Consider the following 14,554-nt stretch of genomic DNA (forward strand, 5'->3'; position numbering starts at 1 on the left):
CAGTTTTTTCCACATTACTTACTCTCATTGTAGCATACTGTACTCCCTGGTTGGCAGATTTTAGTATTTTAACTTTTAAAGTCTATTATTAAATTCCTGTAATTATAAAATTGTTACTATCTTAAAATAATATTTTATATCTATTACTGAGGAATCAAACGTATAAACTAATATTTTCATGATAGTATCACATTTGGACCTTTTGTTATATATTTTTTCTCTTTACTACTTATCTCTACAGTGGAGCATGCACTAAGAATATTCTTTCAAAGAGATTTTTGTAAGAATTCCAAGATACTAGTCTAGCTATGTAATTCCGAGATATAATTTTAAAACCAACTCCAGTGTAGTGCCTCTCAAAAACTCATGGCTCTTACTCAAGTTTCTCATAATCATATAGGGAAAATTACTAAGGAGTTCAGTATGAAATTTAAGGCACACCAAGCTAAATTATAATCGTAGAGAGCTAAATTTAAATATTGGCTAACTGCTTTAGACTGTGTTGTAAAATCCTTGAACTCTGATGAGTAAGTAGAAAATAATAATAAAATTTGGCTTCTGCTACTTTTCCTCTCATTTAAGTTTAAAAAGTCATTTTATGTAAATAACTAGTTTTTATGTTGGTGTAAAAAGACTATCTAATTATATCGTCATTATATCATGCAATTATAAATTTGTGCCATAGCATTGTGTTGAAGCATGTTACAGACTGTGGTGCTCAGTCACCAGTCTCCCACATAGTGCATTTAGAGCACTGTGGAATCACTGACTTTGGCCTTCATTCCTTGCTTAGGAAATTGACTTATAAGGATTTTGAAACACAATCTCTCCAACTGCTACTAATTTAAATATACTAGCAGCCAAATTTAAAATCTACACATGGTCATTATTTTCAAGTAAAATATATAAGATTATAATTAAAAATCCAGAAGTCATCATCGATATTGGAAATTTCCCTTTAACTATCTTTATTTTTAATTGTTTATCAAATTTTTCTTGTAGCATCAAAGTATATTTTCTTAAAAATGTCACGTTATTACTGTGGAATAATACTAATTTCAGTCAGATACAAGTTAGCAAGATTCTACTTAGTGTATTTCTTTTAAGGTGCCTCACTAAAAATAATAACTCCTTAATTCTCTTAATACATCCTGAACTACTGACATTGTGGACTGCAGTAGAGTTTCTCTTTGGAACATTATCTTTGACTTTCAAAAGCCACACATAATTGTTTAAACAGTTCTATTGAAAGCCCATAGTTTCCTTATTAGAATGAGAAAAATACACTATTCTTAGAAGCTGGTTTTGTATTATATCACCGAATATAAAAAATTTCAAATAGATGTGGACAATTTATTACTTTCAGAATAGTTATTTGCCTAACAGATGAGCTAACATGAATTAAGCAGTAAGTCAGTTTTGCTTCCTTTAGATAATTAGTAATTTACATATAACCTTTGGCTATTCTTTTATCTTAGGGTATTGATATAAGTTGCATAAAATTGTTTTCTGCATAGAAAATGCTTTGAAATGCAAAATGTAATTAAAATGCACTATTATTTTAGGACAATTGTTTTGCTAAATGATACTGTTGAGACTGTTATGAATATTTGAGGAGTCTGAATGGAGTAAGGAGCTAAATTATAGCCTTTATGGACTTACTATAGGTTATTTTATCAATCAGTTGAAATAAGTGAAACTGCCAAAGTACTCAGAGTACTGCGTTTTAAATACACACTGCCTTTCGAAATAATGCTATTATTCCCGTATTATGCTTCCTCTTCTATTTCATGTCAAGGTAAGCTTTAAAAGGATGCCTTTGTAAGAGACACTAAGGAAGTGGGTAGGCTGATTATGAATGCAGGCCTCCTGCTCAGGGCCTCTGACAAGGTGTCCTGGAGGCTGCCCAAGAAATGACATCAGCACATTTGCGGGCCATGAATTGCACATTATAGTTGGTGAACATTTCGATTACTGGCAGCTGAAATCCAGTTCAGGTAAATGGCATACCTGTCAGCTAGTTCATGTAAATAGTATTTTTCAGGAATGGCTTATTTGCTTAACCCACATTGTTTAACAACTACCCAATATTGGGTAAGAAAACTGTTACATTTAATTTTAAAACTTCGAAAAGTTCATGGATTTTAAAAGATTGTAGAATCTTGCGGTGGCTGGAAACTTATGTGGCTAGTTGATTATAATGTCTTGGATCATAGTTTAATAATCTTAACATTTTACAAATAGAGTTAATGCTGTTTTAGACTGCTATCTCTTTTTTAATATGTGTGGTAAAATGATTCTTTGAGATGTATTGGGATGGTTTTTTTCCAGATGAAAACATCTCATTGCGTTTCACAGATTAATTCAGAATTAGGATTTGCTTAATTAAATTTGTTCTTCATTTAATTTTGATGGATCTATTTTATCAAGAAAATATATATTAAATAAAAGTATGTATTAGATGAATTGTTCAGGAATGCCGCGCATGCTAACAACCCATTAAAAGATCAGTAATCAAGATTTCACTTTGATGCCCCTGTTGACAGTGTTAGTCTACCTTTAAAATATGTTTTTATTGATTTTAGAGAGAGGAAGGGAGATGGAGAGAGAGAAACATCAACGAGAGAGAAACATCTATCGGGTATCTCCTGCACGCCCCCTACTGGGCATTGAGCCTGCAGCCCGGGCATGTTCCCTGACCAGAATCGAACCGGTGACCTCTTGGTGCATGGGGTGATGCCCAACCAACTGAGCCACACTAGCTGGGCAGCGTTAGTCTGTTTTTAACTCAAAAGTATAACCATTTACTGATTCAAATTCTATGTTAATGTGTGATTTTAGATTAATGCTGGAACATTTTTTTCCCTTATTTTGTTAAGACTTATTCATTTTTTACATTTTTTAATTAGCAATTTACCTGCTCATTAGCGGGCAACTAGAAAGTATTTTAATAACAGTGAGTTTAATTAGGATGGTGAAAACCAAATAAATTCTCCAGAAAGTGCCTGTAAGGACTAAAATGCATACTAAGGAACAATCAGTGTCTGTGATTTCGCTTCTGTTTAACCTTTATAAAACCTTTATAGTCTTGCTACCCGATGAGTGAAATATTTGGTGGCAGTTGCAAACACTGTCATCCTTTATCTGGTGGTTACTCCACTTAATATGCCTCATTATTGTGTTTAGAATTACTTTTTATATTTCTTCAGATAAATGTTTGTTGGATTTCAAACGAAGGTGACTTTGCTGCGGAAAGCTGGCAGTTAGCGATAACAGACGAATAACTTTTTATGAGTGTGGCTACACAGAATCACGCCTGGCAGACGTTGCCGTCATACACAGCAAGCGGCCGGCACGCTTTGTGCAGGCTATTAAATCTTGGTGATAGGCATTATTTCAGCTAGAGGCAAAAGGATATGATAAGTCCTTTCACAAGGAAGGAAATCCATTCTAATTGCTTCATCTTCTTTTTATGCCAAAAAATTAATATTGAAAGTTAATTTAATATTTTGAATACAGAAGCTTTAAACAAAATAAAGCATAGCCATTGAAGACAGGATATCTAGTTACTAAAGTCATGTTCTAGTTTGGGGGTTTATTAAAGATTTTAAATTCCAACAACATCACATTGGTGGCAATATTTTCAATTAGTATTGGCCATAAAGACACATTGCTCCTGCCTGCAGGGATGGGATCTTATCCTGAATTTCTTTGCAAGAATTTAGATCCTAAATATAAATCTAATTCTCAGTGTTTGGCCAAACACAGGTTTTATCTTAGCAGGAATATGGTATGGTAAGTAAAAAGCAAATATAGACTCTTCAGAATGATACTTTAAAATCGATTTTTCAGCATATGTTTTTATTTTAATTAGATTTAATTTTTATATAAATAATGCATTTACATAGTTCAAAAATTGTAACAAAATAATTTATGAATTGAGAATTTTCACATGTAACTATAACCATGCCCACCTCTCACCCCTTGTCCCGTAGAGCACTGTTGTTTCTTATGTGTCCTTATGTGGATTTTTTGGGGGTGTTGCGTTGTATGATCTTTGTAAATTTTGGATATTAACCCCTTATTGGACGCATCATTGGCAATTATCTTCTGCCATTCAGTAGGTTGTCTTTTCCTTTTGTTGTGCAAAAATATTTGAGTTTGATGTAGCTCAGTTTGTTTATTTTTTCTTTTATTGCCTTTGCCTGAAGAAACATAAACAAAATATTACTAAGACTGACGTCAGAGTTTACTGTCTATGTTTTCTTCTAGGAGTTTTATGGTTTATGACCTTAAATTTTAGTATTTCATCCATTTCGAGTTAGTTTTTTGTATACGGTATAAGAAAATAGTCTGATTTAATTTTTTGCATGTTCAGTTTTTCCAACACCACTTAATGAAGAGTCGGTCTTTACCCCTTTGTATATGCTTAGCTTCGTTGTCAAGACTAGTTGACCATATAAGTGAGGTGTTATTTCTGGGCTCTTTATTCTATTTCGTTGCTCTGCATATCTGCCTTTGTGCCAGTACCATAATGTTCTGATAACTGTTGCTTTGCAGTGTAGTTTGAAACCAGGGAGCATGATACTTTACACTGTGTTCTCTCTCTAAGTTCCATTGGCTATTCGGGGTCTTTCGGGGTCTTATATAACTTTTAGTATTAATTGTTCAAGTTCTGAGAAAAATGCTATTGATATTTTAAAGGGAATGCATTGAATCTGTGTATTGTTCTAGGTAGTAAGGACATTAACAGTACTAATCCTTCTAATAATGAGTAAGGTATATCTCCCCATATTTATTTGTATCCAGTCTCCTGAAAATGGTGTTACTTTTTCCTTTTTGGTTTGGACACCTTTTATTTCTTTTTTCTGGTCTGGTTGTTGGGACCAGGACTTCCAATACTATGTTGACCAGAAGTGGTGACACTTGAATCCTTGTCTTAGGGATCTCAGAGGAAAAGGTTTCAGGTTTTAGCTTTCACCATTGAGTGTGATATTAACTGTGGGTTTGTCTTATGTAGCCTTTATTACGTGGAGGTGTATTTCTTCTATGCCTATTTTGTTGAGAGTTTTTATCATAAAAGGATGTTTAATTTTGTCAAATAATTTTTTCTGCATCTGTTAAATGATTTTATGGTTTTTACCCTTTAGTTTGTTATTGTGATACATCACATTGATCGATTTATGGATGTTGAACCATCCTTGCATCCCTATATAAATCCCACTTGGTCATGGTGTGTAACCTAATCCATGTATTGTTGAATCTGGCTTGCTAATATTTTGTTGAGAATTTTTGCCACTCTGTTCATCAAGAACACTGGCTTTTATTTATTTTTTGGTAAGGCTTTTGTTATCAGGGTGATGCTGGTTTTGAAGAATAAGTTCCATTCTCTCCTCCTTGTTTATTAATTTCAGACATAAGCTCTTTGTAAAAACACTTAGAAGGATATTATAATGAAATGAAATTGCTCAATAAGTATATATAAATCATTTTCCACTGGTTGTAACTTGTGGAATCTTTTTGAGATCATGTTCCAAAACAATATGTAGTACATTAGATCTGGCTCAATTTTAAAGAGAATAATTCATGTAACTCACAGGTAACACTTAAAAATAGAATCATAATCAACATTGCTGCTTTTTTCGTAGACCCATTAAACTCATTGTTTTAATACTCTTAAGAATTTACAAGTGATACTGTTTTAAAACATCGGTGATTTAGGTAGGACATATAATACATATTCATCTTTTCCCACTTAATGTTGAGTTTTAGAAAATGTATATTGTTAATGGGCCATCTACTTTCGAGTCATTTTGTTTACTAAGCTGGAACTGAGATCTGAGCAATTATGTATGTAGTAAAACCTGTAAAACAGAATGAATTGCATTAAAGAATGTTCATGTTCATTTGCAGTGAAGCTGAGAAGAGTGTCAGAATCTTGCCCTAACTAGGATTAAGTCAAGAAGCAAACTCTGTGCACATTGTTGCATTTATTATTATCCGAATGTCGGCAGGTTTAACGTTGTTGACATCTGGAGTGCTCTTCAATGGGTTTTACAATGCGTTTTACTCTCTTTTCATTGTTGATCACATAGCCATTTTCCACGCCTGCTAGTGTTTCTCAAGTGTTAGAAACCGTTTTCCTTTCTGCATGTTAATGACATCTACTTGCCACTACTATATTTTTCAGACATCCTAGATGTTGAATTCAGGCAGACTTAAAACAACAACTGATTTCCTTACATTTGTGGCACTTTCCACGTAGAGCATTCTTCAGATGATTAACCATTACTATTGAGTGTTAAGGAACTTGTGGCTCCATTCCAGCTCACAGTAAACGGAGCAGTAGTTATTATGAGAAATGGCAAGCCAAATAAGAAATATAAGGAAAAGTGCCTGTCTCTATGAGTTGTGATGGTCAGTACTGGGAAAATGAAAATTTAGGATAAAATTAGACCACGGCTATAACAAAACATATTAAAATATCTTTAGGATCTATAATGCATAAACTAAATTCTGCCATTAATATCAAATAATTGTGTGCAGTTGGTAATTAGTTATATGAAGCTGGAGAACTATTTAAATGTTCTATTTAAAATCAATTACTCTTTGAGCCATGATCTTGGGCTACTGATATCAGTATGGGGTTATCATATTTATTCACAGCCTTTTATCATTGTATCCTTGCTCTGTCATTGGATTTTCATTTGCTTAATAAAGAAAGCACATTGAGTTGTCATAGAGACTATATTTCGGTCTCTGGCTCTTTGACAGTAATTGTGTAGGAGCTCCAGAACTCGCACAGCTGGTCTTCAGTTCTCGTTGCATGAGGACTACTTGAAACGCTTTCAACAAAACAAATGAAGTTTCCTTGCCTTCTTTATGATTTGAGTGTTAACTATATTTTCTGGGCCCAGATTATCTGTAGATACCTGTGGCTTTTGGCAATAAGTTTTGACAAATATTAACAGCTGTCTTTAAATTTGATTTTAATTTTCCATGACATTGTTTTGAATTCACTTTATTTGTGTAACACTTAATCTGTTTCAAAGTGTTTTGAATCAAAGATGTCAGTGTGGGTATTGATGAGAGATGAGACCCTTAACCCTCCAGGAGAAAGGTCAGGAGTCCAGGGTCAGTAAGAGTCTTATCAGACAAGTCCATTTGGCAATGAGCCGAACAGCCTTTGCTGCTGTTTATCATCTTCCGAGTGAAAGTAGATTATAGCTGACACAGCCCTGTGTTGGTTCTCTGTAAAAAAAAGAGAAAAAGCTCTAATATAGCTGTTTACTTCTGCAAATTTCGCCGTACAGAATATAGTATAGCAAAATAGATGAATTCATTGTTGTTCTAAATTGCAAGTATTGACTCTACCAGCCTTAAGATTAAATCTGAATTGTAAAGAGTCTGATCGTCCGATAACTACAGTGATTTACTGCCATAGACAAAAATAATTAGAAAGGTCTAAGATTTTCTTTCAGACAGAGATGCCGAGACTAATTTTACACGAATACACATCCTAACAAGATTAGCGGGCTCACTGTGGCATAGGAATTGTGTTTGGTTCATGTTGACCAGGCTCGTGTTTTCAGTGTCACCCCATTTCTATCATGGTCTTAAGTGCCCTGCTTTAGCACCTCGCTTTCTCTGTTCGTATTAACCTTTAGTTGCCTCATTATTGTTTCCTTTGGTAGATAATTAATATCTTTCTGCTTGTGCTTTCCATTATTTGTGCAGAAAATCCATTGCTTGTACAGTAAGTAAATAGAAAAAGAAAATATACCCCTACCAAGTGGGGAAGGGAGAAGTGGAATAATTGTGAACAATAATAAAGTTCACTACAGTCCACTTTCTTACGCCCACGAACTTGCCTTCCTCTTGGGCATGAAATACACTCACCGCCCCGCTCCCTCCTGCAGGAATAAACCCAGGGGTCTCCTCTAACTGCTTAACAACTTGAAGTAAAAATGACCGTCACCTGGCCGCCCTCCTTCCCCACTCCAGCTTCCGCGCTGCAGTGGGATGGGATGACCGCAGCTAACGCTGCCGGCGGAAGGCAAGACTAGGGGGTGGTCAGCCGTCCCCGAGCCCAGCGTTTCTGAGCCCCTGTGGGCGAAATGTTTTACCACCCCCCCCCCGTGGGTAGGAGATCTCTGCTGAGGTTTCTGGGAGCGACCCCCCTGGTTCTTCCTTCGAGGCTGTGGGCTCTGCCCCCTGGGAAATCCTCTGTTTCCGTTTTCATGCACCGTTTCAGAACATTTTTACCATCCCCAAAGGAAGCCCCATACCCATGACCCGCCGCTCCGTTTTCCCCCGCCAAGCCCTAGGCAATCACCCATTTTTGATCTCGATGGATCAAGTTACCCATTCTGGACATTTCGTGCAAACAAACTCAAACCCTGCGTGTTCCTCCGAGACCGGTGACTTGCACTTAGCGTGGGGTTCTCGCCGCTCATCCATGTCGTCTCCGTGTCTGTACTCCTTTCCTCTTTACTGTTGAACAGCATTAAACACGGCCTTTTTATTTCTTCAGCAGTCAGTCTCTTTTCATCCAGGATGGTGGCACTTTTGACAGCACAAAGGCCTTGTAAATGTGGTTGTTTTCTTTGTCGCCGCTGTCTGTTGATTCGCTTAGAGTCAGCCACGGGTGCCTGCTCACAGTTCTTTCTAGGGAACGCCAGCGTCTGCCATCTCTCGGTGCCCACCCCTTCCCTCCCTCCCTCCCTCCCTCTTTCTCTCTTTTTTTACCTCCCCTCCACCCTCCCCCGTCACCTAATTACAGGTGCTTTTTGCTTATCAGGTTTCTTTGGTATCATATTTCTTACGACATTTTGTCCCCATGGATGGATGTGCTGGGAGCAGCTTAGCTGGACCGCAGCCTCTCGCGGAAGCAGGCCAGGCCACCCAGTTTCTGACCTATTTTCCCTTTCACCCCTTCCTGAAAACAAGACATTTTTTTAAGCTCACTTCTTTATTATATCAGCTCCTCGTGTTTAGCAAGAATAACTAGTTCACATTAGCACTGTTGTCCTTTGAGAGCTGATTGTCCACAGCCACATATTGATTATACATTAAACAGTTTATTACCCATTAAAAGCTTATAGATTTACCAACCAACCTGACGTTGAGTAACAAGGGTTGCCTTTTTCCAGGCTCCAGTAATACCGCCTTGAGGCCCAGGCCATGTACTTTAGGGTAACAGCCAACACCCAACTTTAGGTACCATTTTTTTTGGAATCAGCTTTTCCCGTCCCCAGTTGTGGCAGCTAACAAAAGCCACTCGATGTTACAGGGCCGGGCAGTTACCTGGGGCCCTGCTCCAGGCAGCAGAAGGGCAGGGCTGTGGGTCCCTTGCGCAGTCTTTTCATCCTAAAACCTTGAGTGCAGGAGCCGCCCCTCTCTCAGGATCTGCTGTTCTAGGGCAGGGGCCAGTGACAGCAGAGATGTCAAGCGCCATCTCCACGCGCTCCGCTGACAAAGCAGGTGATCGAGCCGAAGTCAGTGGAATGGGGGGAATGCTCCAGGGCACCTGAGCGGTGGGGTGGGAGGTAAGAGGAGTATTTGTGATCAATAAATCTATCTGCCATTAAAAGGAAGAAAACATGATTCTTTTTCCTTTGTATCAATGAGCAACCAACAGTTTTTTAAGAAAATGAGTGAAATGATGAGTAGCTAAATAGCTTTTTCAGAATGGCTATTTCAATACATCCTGTGTGGTTTACAGCCACATTTGGTAGTTTAACAAGAAAAATAATTCCTTTTCTATCAGGGAATTAAAGATTTATTTTAAATGTGAGCTGATATATTGACAATGAAACACTGAGAATGACTGGATTATTAGGACCCTAAAAAAGCAATATTTTTGAAATTAATTTAGCTTCTGAGTCAAACACAGTATGGTTTTTTATAATGTAGTTTGTCTGAGACCCGTTAAGAAATATTAGCTCATTTGCCATTTTAGATATTACAAATATTTGAATATGTACTAGTCCATAAATTTTATTGAGCAAAGAGTTTGGTTTAGGGACACATAATTGATCTGGATTTTTTTTGAATTCCAGAATGCTTCTCAGAAAATCAAGTGACTTTGATTTGAACAGATTACTAACAGGTTTATTTTTTCAGTCAACATCATATTATAAACTTTCCTAGAATATCTCTATTTAAATGATAGTTTTAACAGTTATATCTAAAATTTACATTGGAACAAAATTGGCCTTGGTACTCCCTTGTAATCATTCTGAGATTGTTTTAAGGGAGTAATTTTGTCCTACCAAACAAAGATTTTGCTCATACTTATATTACCATGTTTTATAGTGAAGATATAATTATCTTTCCCCACATAGTATGTGATTATATATATAAGCAATCTATTTTAATTACCCAAGATAAATGGGTTTTGATACCTTACCAGGAAATAAACCCTAAAATATACCATTGGGTCAGTAAAATTTCAGATATCTTTGTTTTTTGACCTGTTATATCAGCTGTAACACCATTCATGTTTGCTTTTATTAGTTCAGAAAGAATGAAACTGTACTTTCATATGACTCTGACTGATTTGTAATTCTTCCTAGGGGAGGAAGAAGCATTTAGCCCATTGCTGATATCTGGAAACAATAAATGCCTCAAGATTCCAAGTATATTATATACATGTACATATATTTTACATATAGATGTACACAATATCACATATAAATTATATATTATAAATAAAATAGTATATGTACATATATACTATTAATATAGATGTACATATTATATTTGAATTATATATTATAAATAAAATATTACCTAGTATTTCATATTTTCTCTTAAATATTATAATTATATCATTGATATGTTATTATATATATTTTAAGCTAAATTTTAGTGATTTTAGGGCCTTTTCATTTTTACTCTGGGGAAATCTCACTTTTGCTTCAATAAATTCGCTTAATGAATCTGAAAATTTGAGTTAGATGAATCTTAGGTGGTGTGATTCTGATGGGTCTTAATTTGCATTTGCTTACCAAGAATGCTGGGATAAAAAGTAATTCTTCAGTAACCCTGTTTCCATGAAATTCTCTAGGTCCTCGAAGAGGTCACCATGTGGTGCATGCTCCAGACCAAAGCAGAGCCCTTGAGGTTACATGCCGTCCTTCCCGAGCCACCTTCCCTTTTCAGATCTCTAGTCGTGGAAGCTTAGCAACTGTTTCTCTGATTCTTTTTTAATCTTTTCTTTTATAGCTCTTTATTAGGTAAACTCTCTGTGAGGTAGAATCTGTATACAGAACATTAAATAAGTCAGACGCATAGACCCTGATGCATTTTTACAGAATGAAGGCTCCCGTGTAATCACCTTTCCTATGCGTTCATAGAAAGAAATGAAGCACCACAGAAGGTCCACTCGGCCCCCACCCAGCCCCAGTCCTCTCCAAAACAAGGACTGTCCTGACATTTTAATTAAAGTCATCTACATGTGTTCTGGGTGTTTGAAAATATTTTTCCCTTCCTTTTTTTTTCTGTTTCTTTGTTTTAAAAATTTTAAATGGGTCAAATATGAGACACTGATGTAATGTATTTAATATCATCCATTTCCAAATGGAAATACAGGCATGAAGGAAATATGTTTCTACTTTGAGTGTAGGCCTCCCTGAGATCTGTAATGTTACATGTTATCTAGAAAATAGCTAGGAAAGGTGCTGTCCTACCTTTCATTTAGTACTTTATTCATTTTCATATTTAAATTATTATTTGGTTAATATGTTCAGAAAACTATTAAGGAAATAGTTAAGAGCTCAATTTTTATGCAAAAAATAGGGGCTTTCTTCATTTCCTGGAGCACTTATAGATTACATCCCCGCTCATTTTACTGCGTAGGTAAAGCTACTTATTATTTTTCCCTTTAAGATTCAGCTGTCACAATAACATTTGATTCATTTGAATCTTTTTAACCATGAAAATAGCAGTGTGACCGTTCAGTTTTTTATACTTACAACTCAGCATTTTATGAACTGATTTATTCTTCCCTGGAAGTGTTACAATTTCTCTCAATTTGAAAGGTTAGAATTAATTATAACGAAGCACAAAGGATTGATAATTAGAATTTGAAATCCAAATGTCAGTGTATTTATTGTGAAGCTACATGAATGGGCTGAGAATTTCATTAATATATCAATCACCGATCTTCAGCAGCTTGACACAATTCTAAAGATAACCCTGTCTTTAAGTTATGCATTAATTTTTTTTCTTTGTGGTCTTCTAACTGGAAAACAGGAGTTATAATAAGTGCTATTAGAACTCTAATAAGTGCTGTTAAATAGTAATACCAACAAATAATGTGCTGGGGCTCAGTGATGGATTAGGTTTACCTCTTGAGGAATGAACACATGTAACTACTAGTAATAGAATGCTCTGTAGTTACATTTAGCACACATATATATTGTATATGTGAGAAAGAATATTTTAATGATACCCCTTTTCATAGATTAAATATATTTTTCTCATCTTTGTATTTCAAGCATGTTTTATGTTAGAGCAGTGAGTAATTAAATCGCCATGTGTCCTTCAGTATGTACATACAGAAATCCCCAGGCAAAATACCAATGGCTCTGATTCCTCAAAAATCCAGTTCTTTTATATAATGCTAACTATTTCTAAATCATTTTTATCTGAATTTCCACAGACTGCGTTACTATATAATGTAATTTTTCTAAATACACATCTGAGTGCCATGATTTTGCTATGCTAGCAGGCGATACACAGATATAATGGTCTGAACAAAAAAGGGAGGGAGAGAAGAAACCTGAGGCTGCTTTATCTGAGTTGATCATGTTATGCCCATGTGTTAACGTCCGAGGCCTCTTTCCCGGCCTGACTGCCTGAAAGAAATTGAAAGGTATTAGCCATGGTTTGGATTGTAAATGTGTGATGCGGTGTGTTTCAGAAATATTTTTCACGCAGACCCTTTAATTGAGAGGCAAAAGTTCAGATTGCAGTCATACAGATTTGGCTTTGCATATTTGATTCTAGGAATGTGCATTTTCAGCATGGTGCTCATAGAATTAAACGCACAGCTGCCAAAACTGTTAATGAGAACTGCAGGCTTAATTTAGTGCTGCACCGAAAATATATCCCTACCCAGTCAAACAGATTCATTAAGAAACGTCCTTACTTGCTTTTCACTTTTCAAGGTACGACAAGAGAATGGTATAGTCCATTAAAAGTGAATGTTTAAGTAACAGATTTCAGAAGTCAATACTGACTTTGTAAGTTCATTTTGGGGAAATTTAATTTATGAAACGTAAAGCTCTTTGAGTCTGGTTGTGGCATTTCAAACAGTTTTTCCTGTGCTTGCAATTATTATGCAAATATTATTGCTATTGCCGAAGACCCTTGTCATGAGTTTCTTTGTAAAAGCAAGGTTATTGAGCACCGTTTTAAAAATAGATGTGTCACCCAGCGCCTTCCCTCTGGCCACCGCCTCGCTGTTGTCTGTGCTGCGGGGTGTGAATACACCTTCTTTGACTAGTCCCTTCGCCCGCTTTCATCTAGTCTCCCGTCCCCCTCTCCTCTGACAGCTGTCGGTCTGTTCCGGGGGGGCGGAAATGACATCTGTAATAGTGTCGGCAATAAAAATAAAGTTAAACATTTTTTGCATTGGAAAATAAAATAGATGTGTCTGTTAGTATACATAATATCTTGAAGATAAATTGCTGGTGGTCAAAGGCTGCACAAATGCACCCACCTTCCCCCCACCAAACGTGCCAGAATTAAAGATGTGTTTATCCAAATGCTTTAAAATCCCTTTATTTGATATTTTCTAGCCAGGCACGTGGTAGTAAATCTGAAACAATGCTTGTACCCGGCTTTCTTCGTTAGCTGTCACTAAGATGGTGTCATAATGTTTAGAGATGTGCTCTCTAACTGTCAGCATTTATTACAGGTCAGTGATGCGTGAGAAAGTGGGGGGGACACTGTCTCCCTGCCCTGCTAAGTGTATTAGTGCAGGGATGATACCTCCCAATGACTTTTTACTCAAGGTCAAAATAATGACATTCGTCCATATTTTATTTTTCAACAGTTTGTTTATTAGTATATTTTCCATCTTAGCCTATTTCCTTGAGTTTATTAGGTACTTTCTAAATTTTGAGGCAAATAATGAATTCCTCAGTAGTTTAACATCTAAGCAGAAAAACTTGAAAACGTTTGCTTCTAGCTTTTGTCTGATTTACTTTACCAGGGATTATTTTTAATATTTAATTGTTTGCGTGATGTGAGTTTACTGATACGGGGGCACTTGTGCTAAGGACTTAAGTTATTTAATTAGCAATTAGTGCCAAAGAGGATTGCAAGTCAAAATTGCAGAATCCAAGGTTAATTCTATTTTTAGAAAAGTCTATCATTTTGATTATATACTTAAGCAGCATTCCCAGTGACAGGATGAAGACTGTTTTCATTGTAATATTTTGAGTTAATGAAGATTACTGTGAAAAGAAAAATAATCATTTAAATTTGTTTTAAAATATCAAGTATATAGATATATCACATAGATGTAGAGTTTCAAAATACG

At 35.9% G+C, this 14,554-nt stretch overlaps 1 protein-coding gene across 1 annotated transcript in view; it reads left to right on the forward strand.

Moving 5' to 3' along the window:
• Positions 1 to 14,554, forward strand: part of ATRNL1 (attractin like 1) — a 350,792-nt gene that overhangs the window by 128,708 nt on the left and 207,530 nt on the right. The window lies entirely within an intron of this gene.

Source organism: Miniopterus natalensis, chromosome 14 (assembly GCF_054644295.1).
Source record: "Miniopterus natalensis isolate mMinNat1 chromosome 14, mMinNat1.hap1, whole genome shotgun sequence".
Lineage (NCBI taxonomy): Eukaryota > Metazoa > Chordata > Mammalia > Chiroptera > Miniopteridae > Miniopterus > Miniopterus natalensis.